This window comes from Amblyomma mixtum, chromosome 10 (assembly GCF_055824585.1).
Source record: "Amblyomma mixtum isolate Tamu chromosome 10, ASM5582458v1, whole genome shotgun sequence".
In the NCBI taxonomy this organism is placed as follows: Eukaryota; Metazoa; Arthropoda; class Arachnida; order Ixodida; family Ixodidae; genus Amblyomma; species Amblyomma mixtum.
This window is the reverse complement of record NC_143021.1, coordinates 84350639-84365662: the sequence shown is the minus strand read 5'-3', so window position 1 is coordinate 84365662 and position 15024 is coordinate 84350639. Positions and strand designations below refer to the sequence as shown.

The 15024-nt window shown below is 45.4% G+C and overlaps 1 long non-coding RNA gene across 1 annotated transcript in view; it reads left to right on the top strand.

Annotated features, from left to right (window-relative positions):
* The window catches only part of LOC149326323 (uncharacterized), a 52397-nt gene extending 39256 nt beyond the window's left edge, over positions 1-13141 (top strand). The window contains exon 3 of the long non-coding RNA XR_016285973.1: positions 12598-13141. This is a non-coding gene — a long non-coding RNA (uncharacterized LOC149326323). The remainder of the gene's footprint in view (positions 1-12597) is intronic.
* The last annotated feature ends 1883 nt before the right edge of the window (positions 13142-15024 follow it).

Sequence of the window (15024 nt, the reverse complement as noted above, 5' to 3'; positions counted from 1 at the left end):
TTGCAGAGCTGCTTGCGAAATCGGCCTTATTGGTGTTAAGTGGTTGTTCAGCGGTGCTTCCTGGGTCAGCCGCAGCACTTTGTTTAACAAGCCATTCTCAAAGCTTTGAGAAGATCTCGTCGATGCACTTGCATATGTCTGTCTGCTACCACCTTCATTTGCCTGTGACTGCTTGCTACAGACATGACTACTTGCAGACTGCAAAATAAGCCCTGTGGAGCTGGTAAAGCTGCGCTAGGAACAAAGACGATGGTAACAACATCACTGCACAGGGTAGCAATTCTTGCTCTGTCGTCGTCCCTTAGCACAGTTTCGACATGCCAACTTGCCACCGGTGCACCCCACAGTACGCTATGATCAAGTTCTGTGAAATTTACAGAAAGCAACAACGGGAGAGGAAGTAGGTTGTATAGGCATATCTAGTGCATGCTGTACAGATAGCTTCCTGCCTTATTATAGCCTGGCCCCTCTGTTTATAATCCTTCATCACCCAGCACCTATGGCCCTATTTGTGTTATTGGCATGTGCTGCAAATCACCAAACACATTTCATACTCTTGACCCTGCTAGATTGTTTTGGCCCATTAAGTTGTTTGATTCAAATCGGCAAGCTTTTAGAAGACATTTCTGCAATAGCCAACTTTTTCTTGTTCTTCACGACATGCACCGTGACTGCAACATCCCCCTATGATGCTTTTGTTCTTTGCTTTGAAAAAGCATGCATTTCCCCTATTTATGTGAGGCTGGTTTTCTCGTGCTTTAACTTGCATCCAATAGCTCTAAACTGGATCCAAGCTTAAACAGCCAGCCTTCGGCAAATTTCCCTTGCCAATTCTTATGTATCTTGCCTTTTCCTGCAATCTTGGACGTCCGCCAAGGCACTCCTTTGGGCCTCAGCTTTTCATTACTTGCATTATTACCATCCCTTCAGTGTTTTGTCATATGCCTTCACTGACAGCCATATGGTGTGTGCCATATTGCAATCAATACCAGCATTTCAGTTGTTCAAAACAACAATTAGCATGCCCTGGATTGTCCTGTTTGCTAATGTTACTAAGAATGCCGTAATATTGTTTTTTATTGTCAGCATTACATTTTGCCAACTTATAAGGCCTTCCGATAAAGGTATATTCACTGTATACTGGTTCAAATACCTAATAATCCTCATACACCCACCCACAACCTAGGATATTTACACCATGACGTGTTGTTAGTATCACCGTCTTCCAAGTTACTTGCATTCAATTCCCCTGTGTGTCATCAACTTGGGTATTCTAATGGCACATGGCACAAATCTAACTTAACTAGAATCCTTGAATTAGTTCAGTCTTCAGTCCTGAGCCGCTTGTTTTATTTTCTCAGGCCATTTTTGAAGGTCCAGTGTGACAGCACCAAAAGTGCATATTTGAATGTCTTCATCTTATGCAGGTTTTTTTTGCTCCCTACCAACACGTCCCCAACTAATCAGTCCCAACTTGTAGTCTCTCGTGCACTAGGTGCACTAACACTCTTGTGCCTCGTTTAGCTCATATGCCACTGAATTTCAAGATTCGTTTTTGTTCGTGCCACAGAAGGCTGTAACGGTCTTGCATCCCACAAGGCTGTGTATCTTACTGTCCTGCGAAGTGGTTACTACAGAAATCATGCTATAAATTACGAACTCACTGAGCTCCTACCTGGCACACCATTTTAAAGCTCGCTACTAAAGTAACGTCATTTAGGACCATTGAGGTGTGATAAATATGAAAACAAATAGATCTGATATAGTGCTCAGTCACTCGGTCACCTCGGCAAACCAGTACAATGCTCTCTTATGCATAACGTGTTCATTGAGAACTATCGGGGCAGATTTACACAATAGTAGCATTTGGGCTAACTTTGCGCAAGCTAGCTCTAGCTACCTACATTCGCTCACTGCAAAGCTAAACATGCATTAGTGCACCCACCTGTTGTTGACCAGGCTTCTCTTTGTGCTTGTCTGTTCTGCTCAGCTGAGCAACACACTGACTTCATGATGTGGCTCAGTGAGAATTCTACATCTGTATGCTTATGCATGTAACTTGTATATAGTCACATGTACTAAGGATAGTATTAACTGGGCAATTGGTTCAGTTTAAAAGCTCTCATCATCAGAATGCAGCAAAGAGATAGCAATAAAAGACAAAAGTCATCACTGCCTTTCTGTTTTTCTTCGTCATCCTTCAGCCGGACTTCAACTTGGTTTTTTTCCAACTTCCTTATGACTACTGATGGCTCAGTTAATTCGTTTCCTTGCAACCCAGACTGGCAGTGGAATAAGGATATTTTGCTAAGAAATTGGTAATTAGTAACTAGTACGACATCATTCTATATATAACAAGTGGTGCGGATATCGATTAACAAATACAGATTCTCTCTTTTGCTTGCTGCTTTGGGAATCATAGTTGCCCTTAAAATTTCTCATATTATTTTTTACTGATCAGAAAGGACGTACCTTCAAGATTGCTGTAGAGCTTTACTGGAGAACTTAAGCATCTATGGCCCACACATACTTCAATGGCTTATTTTTCAATTCATTCTGTCCTGAGACATCATAGCTCTTATTTCTGAAAATTAACTTTTTCGCATTCTGCTTGATATGATTGTGTTTGTTTGAGGTAACTGCAAAATATGAAGCAGTTCCCGTTCCCTTGACTATACAACGCATTCTATCCTAGTCTCCGCCAATATTTGCTATGTAAACTTTCCAAATCGGTTCTTGCATTTCCTTAACCTCTAGGCCAGTGTACTTACTCCCTTATCTAATTATGTATGGATTAATGAGGATGGCACGTGTATACTTTTCTGAAATATGAAGCAACCACTTTGTTTTAAATTCATGGGACAGTTATGAATGCTTTGTGGTCGTACGCACGATACGCCACCTTGTTTCTGTGCATGTCAACATTGATTGGCTCTCAACAGAACTTTCCACACTTGTTTACTATGCTGCATACTGGTTTGCACAATGTTCACTGCAATGTCACCTCAGGAAGCACTGGTAAAAGGAAGCGGCCTGCCCACTGTCACTGCAGAACAAAAGCGTGCACTTTAGTACAGTGATGCGCACCATATCCGCTTTGAAGCCACTGAGCGGTATTTCTATTTCGATTTTCGTAATGGTGTGAAAAACATGACGAAAAAAAATCAGAAAAGAAATCAGTATTATTGCGTCGTCATTTTTCTGTGATATTGTAAACACCTGCAGTTAACACTGATCTTCCATATTAGTAAAGGTTGGGAACATTGTAATTTCCTCATGTATAGATGCATTCATATCTGATGGTAACATGCTAAAATATGCTGATTTTTTCATGCATGCATAATACACACATACACCTTTTCTTTAATGAGAGACAGTGGCGTGTTTGATGTCATTTGACCACACATACTATGATGTGGATAGAGTTGAAGTGCGGCAGGAGTGAACAGGGACACAAGAAGAATGATATACAGGTGATGCTGGATTTCCCACAGCTGAAGAACCAAGCTGGGCAAAAATGATCTGGTTTGGTTTGGTTTATGGGGTTTAACGTCCCAAAGCGACTGAGGCTATGAGAGACGCCGTAGTGGAGGGCTCCGGAAATTTCGACCACCTGGGGTTCTTTAACGTGCTATGACAGAGCATTGTTAAAGGCTGTGAACAAGCAGTCCACATCAGCAGCAGCAGATGCCCTCTCTACAGATGCAACAACCAATCTTGTCAAGGTCACCTTGACGTCAGAAGCAGTAGCATGGACTAAGCCTCGGTACTATTCCCTTTTATCTAAGAGCACACAGAGGCATCTGCTCTACGTCACCTCTTGTGTAGGACAGTCCAGCATACACTGTTCGTGATATCGCTTTGGACAGTTGGCAGTATCAGTGAGGTGTTTGTTGCGGGTTGTCTCTTTTTGTTTCATGTTAACTATGCGTATCTATTCCTACAACAAATATTTTTGTTTGCATTGAATTGGCATCTAAGCTCAGTCAACAACCAATGTTCAGTTTTGGTTTTTGGCTGTCAGAACATGTTATCACCGAACACAATAGTCAGATTCAATTTAAGTCTGCAGTGAAGCTCTGCCATCTGGACCGCCGCACAGAATTCTTCTGCGCCAAAAAAAGTAGTCCGCTGTCAAAACTTTTATTGTATACTACCATAAGAAGCTTATTACAAGAAAAAATGATAACTTCTAGAATTCTGATACCTGGATAGATTAATAAAGTCAAGCATCGAACAACTAATTTTGTTTACTGTTATTGGTTAGTGGAGTAATACAGGATGCCTCGGGCCATGACCGAGTGCTAACAACTGCTGTTTCTTTTAAGTTTTATCCTACTATACATGAGGTACGCGGTATGTGAACCAGAATCATAAAATTTCAGTCACAGCAATTTCATCTTGCTCAGATGTTTGATGTGTGTTCCACAAGGTCACCATCCTCAAATCCAGCAAACCATTGTCATGAAATGCACCATTATTTTTTTACTTGCAGTTATGTTGTAGGTAGGTAGCCAACGTCTGTGTTAAGGTACTCCACTCAGGATGTCGGTTTGCTTCTGCAAACAATGGAAACTCACTAAAAGCATGTGTTTGATTTCACAGACGGTTACCAGTTGAAAATAATAAGTCATATTCACCCGACATCACTGCTATCATTCAGCAGCACAGAGAACCCTATGCAACAATTTTGTGGCAACAAACGACAGAGTGCAGGAACCACTGTGTATACACATGTATGGAGTGCATGCTGCACGTACTGTTTCTTACTTCAGAATGCTGGCCTTTGCCAGTTACCACCCAGCAGCTATTGCCCCATTTCCATCACTATGCAAGATCAATGCTCAAATGCATGTGCGGTAATTAGTATCCAACTGTACAGCACTGCATACAAGAATTCCCAGTAAGTGTCAGTTCACCCATGATGGCTATCATTAATCCTGCTTTTCAATTATAACCTCAGGAATGCCTTCAGGTACTTTCCCTGGGCCTTTTCACACCTCTGTCCCATTATGGGGACAGTGCTTCTAATTAGCCCCATCAGTTCATCCATCAATAACTGTTCCCTCTTGAGGCTGTTCACTGGTACATATGTTCCTCCATAATGTCATTTTCCGCCTGTCTTAGTTGTTTTTTGGGCTTCTCCCAATAAATGCAGACTTCATAATCTCTTTTGTCAGTTAAATTGTTATCCTTTGTCATTGTATGACCGTCGCAGCATTCCTTTCTGAAAATTTGACATCCTTCATTTTAAATACCCCTAGTATGCGGTTTTGACATTGCGCGCATCCATCCCGGCATCCGTGGGATTGGTACGCGTTACAGATTCCGCAAATATGTGCTTCCGAATTCGCTCACGCGGATATGTACAGGTCACAGCCTGCCTTAATTTCGAGTGCTACCATACTGTACATGCGCCCGTTTCTTCGCCCTCCATCACGTGCCCCAGTAGTACGGAAGCTCTTTCCAGCGGCTCAATGCGCGGGCACAGCGGGGAAGCAAGGCATCAACCCACAAGACGATTCACTTTGAAACCGGTTCGCATCTCCGTGGTTCGCCGCGTGGCGTCACCTTTGCGTGTGCAAAGTTCTTCGCCCTGTTGCCGGCTGAACTTCGGCACGCCATGGCTATGCCGAAGTTCAGCCTAGGTGCCGGTCGCCGAGGAGCAAAAAAAGACCACGTTTTCGCGCCGTCTAGGTTGCCAACAGGAGCATGCTATTGGACAGACGGCAATCCCAGGCGCGCCAATCGGAACGCTTTAAACCATCCGCCTCGTCCGCCAGCTCCAAAATGATCGTACAACACCCATTCCGCCCCACGCACGAGCGAAGGCCGAAAGCGAGCGGTTCGCTCGCTGGCGGATCCGCCCAAAAACGATCGTACAACGGCCTTTAGGTGGTAACACTGCATTCATTTCCAGAGTAGCACACAACAGCAATAAAATGCGGGCTAAACTGAGAGGCACAAACTATCACCTGCTGCTGGAGTGTGTATTCCCAGACAAAAGAATGTCAAATGATCAAGTTTTGCACTCTGTGTTTCAGAGCTCAGACCTGGCGAAAATTATTGCGGGCCCTAAATTTTGGCAGCCAAGCCTTAAAGTTGGTGGTATTGATGTGCTGCCACTGGTCCTGTGCGACCAAGCGTTCCCCTTGACACTGAAACCTCATGAAGCCCATTGCTAACCCAAGCAGAGGAGACCTTCAATTATGAGCTCTCGAAGTCAAGAAGGGTTGTTGAGAATGCCTTTGGAACACTGAAAGCGCATTTCAGATTTCTCATGAAGCGCATGAAGTGTGATATCAAGAACATGCCCATTATTGTGCGTGCATGCTGTGTTTTGAATAATATCCACTAACACTTCAATGACTGCATACGCAACAGTGGGTAAATGAAGCAGAGCAGCAAAACTTGGTGTATGAGCAACCATTGCATTCTGCGGACGTGAAAGTTGCAAGTGGGAAAGAGGTGTGAGCTGCTGCTGTTCAGTGTTTTGATCAAACTGAAGTGCACCAAATGGAGCCAAGACTGCACAATGGAAGCAGACACATAAGGTTTATTTAAAAACTCTCCCAGCAGGCGCACTAATTCTTCGAGTTCTCACTTGCCTCTCTCGTAGTGCACACTCATGTTGTGAGGCTTCATTAAGAGCTCAGATCAGCTGCTTTTGATTTTCTAAAATTGCCTCCTGAAACTTTTCTTGCTGGGAAATCCTTTTCTTTTTCCTTGGACATATTTCCTGGCTACCACAGCGTCTGTTGTGTTCCGACTGGGGAGGTCAGGGGAGCCTCCCCGGGCCCGCTCTCTTGGCTGTGGGTCGCTACAGTAGCTTTTCCCTTTTATTTTACTTTTCCACCCACGGGTGGTAAAATTACAACTTGCCTACGGGCTTATTTTTTTGTTTTACTATTGGATTAAGCCTGTTGTACGTACGTGGTGCAGGCAGGGGCCTATTATTTTTATTTCCTTTTCGGTTGCCCCAACCTATTCAATGTGGGGACGCTGCTTCAGGGGACGTCGGGCCTTCGGGATTAACGTTTTCTTGAGCTGTCGAGGGTTCGGAAAGGCTGGCCGGCTCATGTGATGGTGATGGTGATAGCTGGCTGCCCGACTCCATGTTATAAATGATCTGAAATAAATACATCACAGAACTATTTTGCCATTTCACTTTAGGTACATAAGGGCGACAAAGGTTTGACTGTACACAAAGCTTGCTTTTAGTAGGAAACACTTGCATGGACTTTGCACACGTTAGTGTTCACAACACTCCAAGTTGTTTAAACAGCAGGGAGTATGCTGTAATGCGCTCTAACGCTTAACAGAGCGACCCACTTAATTTTACAGATTTTCGAATGAGATCACCTAATTCGGTCGTTCCAGTGACGGTAGCGGCTCCATGCGGCCTCTTCCTGAAGCAGAGAGCGGGTGATCGCTCTGCGCGGCGCATCAGACCTGAGTGGTTTCCAGCGTGAAGATACACGTCAAAAATGAATATATTCTGCTATTCTACAATGTGCGAACATTCGAAAAAGCAGACATGTTGTTTCTGCCAACACGTAAAGAGTGCAAAGAGCAGTGAATAAGTGCGTTCGGCAGACTGGCAAGGCGTTTCAGCCGCATGACCAGTGTGTTCCTCAGCGACATACTTTGTTGCATTCCTGTTTAGAGCTGCATGAAAGCAGTGCACTGCTTAAGCTCTGAGCTGATGGGAAACATATTAGTTATATTTTCAAGCGGACGTTTGCTGCAAACGAATATTTTTCATCAAGCTTCAGTCCATTCAGGTATAGCTTAAACACGGCGTTCTGGGCCACAACGTGATTGAGAAATGGCAATATGAATGGCAAGAATTTCATAATGGTTTCTTCATTTTTCGGATATGCGCAAAGTGGCTGAATAATCACAAGCGTTTCTTGACGGGTGTAGGAAGAAACATCCCCGGAAAAAAAAGGCCCCGGAACATAGATCTCCAGAAAAAAGGTCCCTGAAAAAAAGGTCCACCGAGGAAGCACCTTCTAGGAAAAAATGTCCCCAATGGAGAAAAAAATTTCTTCTAGAACCCACTTGACAGAAAATTGCAGTCTTTTTTAGACCCTTCTTTGGATTGGAGAATAGATGTAAGCATGAAGTATTTTGTAGTACCAGACCACGCCATGGTCGTGCATGCAGTCCAGGTCATACAAAGGAAGACTTCTTCAGGTGAGCGGTTTCTTTTATTTTTTGCTTTGTTTTTGCGATATTTACAGCAGCATCATCTACAGGTTGATTGTGGGGAACACTTAGGCGGTACTCTGAGGAATTCTCCACAATTAGATCACTTTTGCAGCTCTTGCGTTTAACACAGCACCAGGTGCCAGAGGCAATATCTTTTTGTCTTCTGTACATAAAGTCGTCAAGACATAGCTTTACCCCTTCGTTGCTCGACTTGATGGCCTCCATCCTGAAATTAAAGATAGCATTAAATAAATACTGGGACAAGTATCCAACTTTTAGCACTCTGCACACCGTTACATTACATCTGCTAAGTCGTGCACTTATCTTGCAAGAGCTGGTGCAAGTGCGAAGCTGCCGTCTCCAGGTGCAGTGCATAGGCTCTGAACTACCGTCCCCTAAATACTGCATCAGTGTCATGTGATAGCTCGATGATAGTGTAAAGGACACGCGCCATCCTTGTGCCTACAAACACGATGCCCAGCAAGAAACTTTCGGTCATGATGACAAGTGCCCTCGTTATGATCTGATGATAGATATGTTTTTTACACTTGCTTTCTGCAGTCCACGATATTTGCTTGTATTTAGCTTGTGTGTCGAGATGTCCTTCTCATCATGTGTTTTGTTGCAAACCTTCCAAGCGATGAGCGATAAACCACTACCACACTGGCGTTGCGCTGACCATGCCGCTGCGTTTATGGGTCAGTGACTCATTCCACCGGCAAACAACTGGTATCCGCCCCATGCGAGCCGTACATGCATGCGAGTTGCATGCATGTACACATGCGAGGCAGCCAGATGCTCAAATTACGGCGGCTTACGATACGTTTGATGTCACCCGTTTGGGGACATTTTTTTCTACTTCGCAAATCGGGACGTTTTTACCGGGGATGTATGTTCCGGGGACGTTTTTTCCGCGGACGTATCCTTCGGGGACGTTTTTTCCGGCTCCCTTTCTTGACAGCTGTGGTCTGCTCACTCGATCACAGCGCTTTTATGCGTAGCATACTGCAATCACTCAGTTCAGCCCTTGGGCACGGCCGGGCAGCCACCAAACCACGTGACGTCACGTCACGTGGTGACGTGATGTCACCAAACCACGTGAAAAAAATAAAAAATAAAGAAACAAAAGAAAAAAAAGGCGGCTGAGCATGGTGGCGGTTGCCACCGCCCCATTTCAAAGGGGGCGCTCCTATCCATCCATCCATACGTCACGGAGGAAAAGCTGCTGAGAAAATCGAGTGCCGCCAAGCAATACCTCGCGCAAAAAGACCGCGCAATATGCAACTAATTCTTGGCTTAACCAAGCTAAGCCTGGGCATCTTTTTTATTCCTCTTGTCGAAAACACATTTGAGCGCAAGAATTGGCCGTCTGGCTGCCGCTTCGAACAACAGTATACACTGCATTTTCTATTACCGTATATGTGAAGAAAGCACGCTGTAGATAAACTATAGTCTGATATAACTCAGTCTGCAGAGAAGCTCTGTCCACATTAAGGTCCGCTGAACAGACGAAATTGTAGGCTCAAGGATTTTGATGTATCTTGCTTGTTTGATACCGCCAAACATTAGAAAACTGATTTTGTTCTCAACTGTATTTGGTAAGTGAAGTAGAACAGGACGCCGCGGACCGTATCCACTGTTACGGACTGCTGTTTTTTTTTTCTTCAGTTGTGTCCTTAAATAGCAGCACGAAATAAATATACATACCACATTTATGCGTGTAAAGGCTGCACTCGTGTAGGCACGAAAAATAGCGTCAGTCTGTCTGTGTCATTGAGACACTAGTTTAAAACGTGGACTGTAGAATTCTGCTTTTGGATTAGCGCCAAAAACAACCAAAACTGCGAATAGAAGTCAGGCCTTTACCCATGTATAGACGGTAATCGCCGCGCAGAAATGTGCCAAATTAAAAAAAGAAGTGAAAGTGCGAAAACATTAGTTCAAAGTGTCTGTCACACTTTACTGTGCAGAGTTTGGTCCATGTGTCAACGCCGATGAAGTTTTTGCGGCACCTGCGAACTAGCAATTCCATGCTTATATAGAAATTTATTTCTAGCCTGTAATGCACCCAAACACAAGCATGAGCTCTTATTATTGTCTGAAAATTACTTACGGCTGCTTATCTAGTAAATAAATCTCGCACGAAAGATGCCACAGTGTCAAGAAGCCGCTTTGCTTCAACTATGTGAACACCGTGTAAGCGGCGCCATCACCGCCTCGTCCGCCATGTCGTACTGCCGTCACGCCACCTATAGGAGCTGGAATGGTCGAATAGAGAGCGGTTAGAAACGCGCAGTGTGCTACGACTGAAGTTTTTTTGTTCTTTTTTTGCTGCCCAATAACATTACGATGATGGGGAGAAAATGCATCCCACCTGTTCAACCGTCCCTTCTGAGAAACGCATTCTCTCCTGAACAAGTGAACGGTCGTTCGTGGGCTGGCTGCCCAAAAATAGACGGAAGTTCTCGGGAATAAATCACTCCGGAGCCCGTCGTGTTTCCACGCGCTTCTTTTGTGAAAAAACGAAGAAACTGAGCTGTTGATGCATACTGATATATTAGCACGATGTAAATAGTTCCCACTACACCATGATGACAAATCACTCATGCTTGTCAACACCCGCGAGCGTCCGATCTATATAGTGTCGGTCATCGCGGTTAAAACGGTGTGGACATGAACGCTGAATGCAAGCAGCACAAAAAAAAATGGGAATTTTGCCGGGGGAACTGAAATTAACAGGCCATCTGCCCTTTGCCATTGTCAACTTTTGTAAACAGAACTGGCGTTTGCATTCTCCATTCTCAGCTCCCTTCTCTGAATGGTAGCATATATGTAAAAAGATTATGCTTACTTGTACTTTTGGGTTAGGTTGCCAATTTTCGCAACTTTCTTGCATGACCTCACTATGCCGTCTGCATGGAGCGCCTGCACGATGGCATCGTACACTTTGGCATTGTGCTTCTCGCCTCGCAGTGAGTCCAGATTATCCTCCCATAATCTCATAAGAGCCCAGTCCTCTGCCTCGTTCGAAGTCGTTAGTGGCTGGAGAGGCGGCTGACGCTTCGCTGGCGGAGGCAGCGCGGGTTGCACGAATGCCTCGTCCATCGGGGAGGTAGCACACGTGCGAGGTGCGAGCATTTGTGCGCGACCACAGATCACAACAAATGTGGCGCAGTCAAGGCAAGCTGTCAAGCAAGCGCCTAGCTTGAGAGTGCAATGTTGCCACTAAAATTAAACATAACTAACCGAGCTGTAGTGCTTGTTTTATGATGTAATAACTAATATGGTCACTATTAAAAACATATTTATTGAAGACAAAGGTTGTTTACTTACTCGGAAGTAAAGCGCGCGTGAAGCGAGAGTACTCCCTTCACTCTTCGAGGGAGACGGCCGATCTCCTTTCTCAAGGAACTTCTTTAAACTTCCTTCCCTTAAGCACTACTGTCTGACATGGCATGCATCTCCCTCGAGATAAAGACTACCTTGGCTGAAGGGAGTTGAAAGGAGTTCAAACGGGCCCGTGTGATAGGGCTACGAGTTTGTGCGGATATGGTGGCCACAGCTGGCGAAGGGCAAGGTTCATTGGAGAGACATGGGAGAGGCCTTTGCCCTGGAGTGGGTGTAGTCAGGCTGATGCTGGTGATAGTGGTGAATTATGCATATTCACAGAGAAGCTGTCCTTATGCATATCCAGTAATAGATAAATTGAGAACTCAACTTAGTGACAATGACTTGAAGTGGCTGATTACCCCTTCAGGCCACAACTTTCATCAGCCCAAGTACTACAATGTCTGCAAGGCAGAAGGAATTGGCGTTTTTTTTTTAAATGCAGTTGTTTGTGAACAAAATTCCTCTGGAAGCACTCATGTGTGATTTAGGCGTGCCTGTGAAATTCCAACGCAACTAGGGGAGGTTAATTTCAGAACCGTTAACATGGAACAAATGGTTCAGTACAGACTGACTAGTTGCAGCAGCTGCAATGCAAGTAAAGGTGTGGTGTGCTTGTAACTGCATGGAACAGAACAAAACAGAAGAGTGGTTTTTGGAGGCAAAGGGTGGAAGGGAAGGATTAGGAAATTAAATATGTGCAGCCGTTGAATTGTGTGTACAGCAAACGAGAATGCAGTCAGGTTTTACAAACCCTGGAAGTGGGCGCAGATAAATTTCAGTGTACAACAAATACACATGAGATACAAAAAAGGGTTTGCAAAGTTTGTCAATGAGTCCAGCGTTCTGCAATAGGCAAAGATTTTCAAGGCAGAGCATTGCTGCACAGGTGGGAAGGGGAACCTAAAACACAGCTCTTTGTCAATGGACTAGTGTGCGAGTCTCCAGTCGATGCTCATAACACACTCGTTCGTCTGCATCACCTGACCATCCTAGGGGAACGAGTTGCACTTTGAACTGAACAACAGATGCCAAAGCAGTGCAAATGCTGAGCACCAAGTCTGATGCATGCATGTGAGCTGTGCACATCAGGCAGTGGTTTGGAAGCAACCAATCAGGCTAGCACGACCACTTCGAGGTTTCACCGTACACCACGTATGTACTGCAGGACAAAGACTTGCCTCAGTTATGCTCACTTAACCCTGGCCTATACTTGCTGTTCCCAAGGTATATGTGATAACTTCCTAATTGCATACACCCAGAAGAGTCTGAAGCCCCCTGCTATATGTTTGCCTTCTCCTGAAATTCACTCCATTACCGGTAACTAAGGCACCCTAGAACAGTTTGCCCATTCCATTATATGCCCTGTGTGATGGACCGGTTTCTTAAAATGGCCCTGGGTCCACACTGGGCATGAGGAGATTGATGCACGGACTCCAAGAATGGTTTTAGAATATGATTTAATGAATGGATCTGGCTTGTTGCCGCTTACGGGAAATGCAGTAGGGCTCGTCCACGTCGGGGCTGAGTCAGCTTGTTGTGGCACGGGCTCAGCGAATGGCTGGATGTCTGCTGCGGCCGGGCTGGGGGTTCTTCGCGGCTGTGCGGCTTTCGTTCTCGGCCAGGCGTTGGATGAGCTGCCAGGTATCGAAGCTTGCTGTCGGAGGCCGAACGCGAGCGAAGGCTAGACCCCGGGCTCCCTGGTCCATGCGCCGCCCTGGCCTTCTGCCTTCCTCCATCTCCTCCGCCCGCTTGAATCGTCCCTGTCTGCCCATTCCTCCCGTCGGCCCCCCTTTTAAGCCTTTTGCTTCTTTCTGCCACCTCCCCTTCGCCGTAGCCGCTGGCTGCTTCTCGCCGCCCCCGCGGCGCCGCCCGCTCGGCGGTTCCTTTTGTTCACTCCGCGCAGATCTCTCTCCTCGTGACAGCGTCGAGCCCCCCTCGGTGGCGACACGACGCCAGGATGGCGCGGTCTGCCGCTTCCCGGGAAAGTCGCTGACCAGGTTCACTCCGTGCAGCTCTTCTCTGGAATCTTCGTGACAGGCTTAATCCCCACCGTAGGAGTCGTCGACGGCCATCCTATGCGCTATGTGGCCTTGTCTCTCCGTGGTGACACGGCGCCAGGATGGCGCAGTTGGCCGCTTCCCGGGAAAGTCACTGACTGGGTTTGTGCAGGCACTGGTGCACGCACACGAATCGTCACAACTGTACACATACATTTACTTTTTTCAGTTTAGGCTAGGATATCATTATTTCAAGTTTGTTCCCTGAGCAACTCTGTTCAACTGCATTGCTTTGTTTCCACAGCTCGCTGCCCTAATCTGCTGCCTTTCGGTGTAGTGTTAAAGGTTCTGCCCAGTAGTGAGTAAGAAGATACAGCTATTACGCTGAATGCTTAAGCGCAGCCTGCCACTAGTTTGACTTTTGTATATGTATGTATGTATGCGTGTATGTATGAACGGCTTATATATATATGGCTCAGCAGTCATGGGCAATAGAAATCAGCTATAGTAGTATACAAGTTTGTAAAAAAAAGTTAAGTAGAGTAAATTGCTAGGCTAGTTGGTTCATAATGCGCAAAGGTGGGACCAGTGAAAAGGGCAAGAACCAGGAGGTACGCACACAACACCACTGGACTTAGAACGGAGTGTTGTGTGTGTGCCTCCTTGTTCTTGTCCTGCATCTGTTTCGCTGGTTCCACCTTTGTGCATTGCAAAAAATACAGTCAAGGGTCACAGTTTTCAGCGTCCTGTATTACTTCAGTTGGCAATGAGACGTGAGACATGAAACTGTTAAACTTATTTCGTCTTGAGATTACAGCTCCTTATTTAGGTATCACTGAGAACTGTTACAACAGATTACTTTTTCTCGCAGTTGTGGCGATCCTGATCGTGGCTGAACCTTCACTACAGACTTAGGTTGTGTTCGACTCTAAGTAACACTGCAACTAGGAAGGGTAATGAATGTAAATGTAACATAATAAATGGTGTAACAAGAATAGCTTAGATGCTTCAAGACGACAAAAAATTTTTAAAAATAGGTTTTTTGAAACTAAATTTTGTGGCATAGTAATACCACTCCTGTCACGTGTCAGAAAACTGCTGAGCCATGCCTATCACCTGGACAGCCAACTTGTAGCAGTACAATTTTTAACTGTTACAGAAAACCATCTGATCGCAATTACAGATTGGTAGCTGGCCATCAGCAGAAGCTATTACAGTTTTCAGAATTTCGAAGACTCGATTACCCCAGTGTACACAATGTTCAAGTATTTCACATGAAATGCAAACATTGTGCGCTGGCAATGTGTGCAAGGCGACACCCATCTGCACACGTCACTGGGGCATACGTTCCATGTGACCGCCTTTGCCCCGTCTGCTGTGCTGCAACCTAGGCAGGACAGGGCAAGTGACGTCAGTGGGCGCA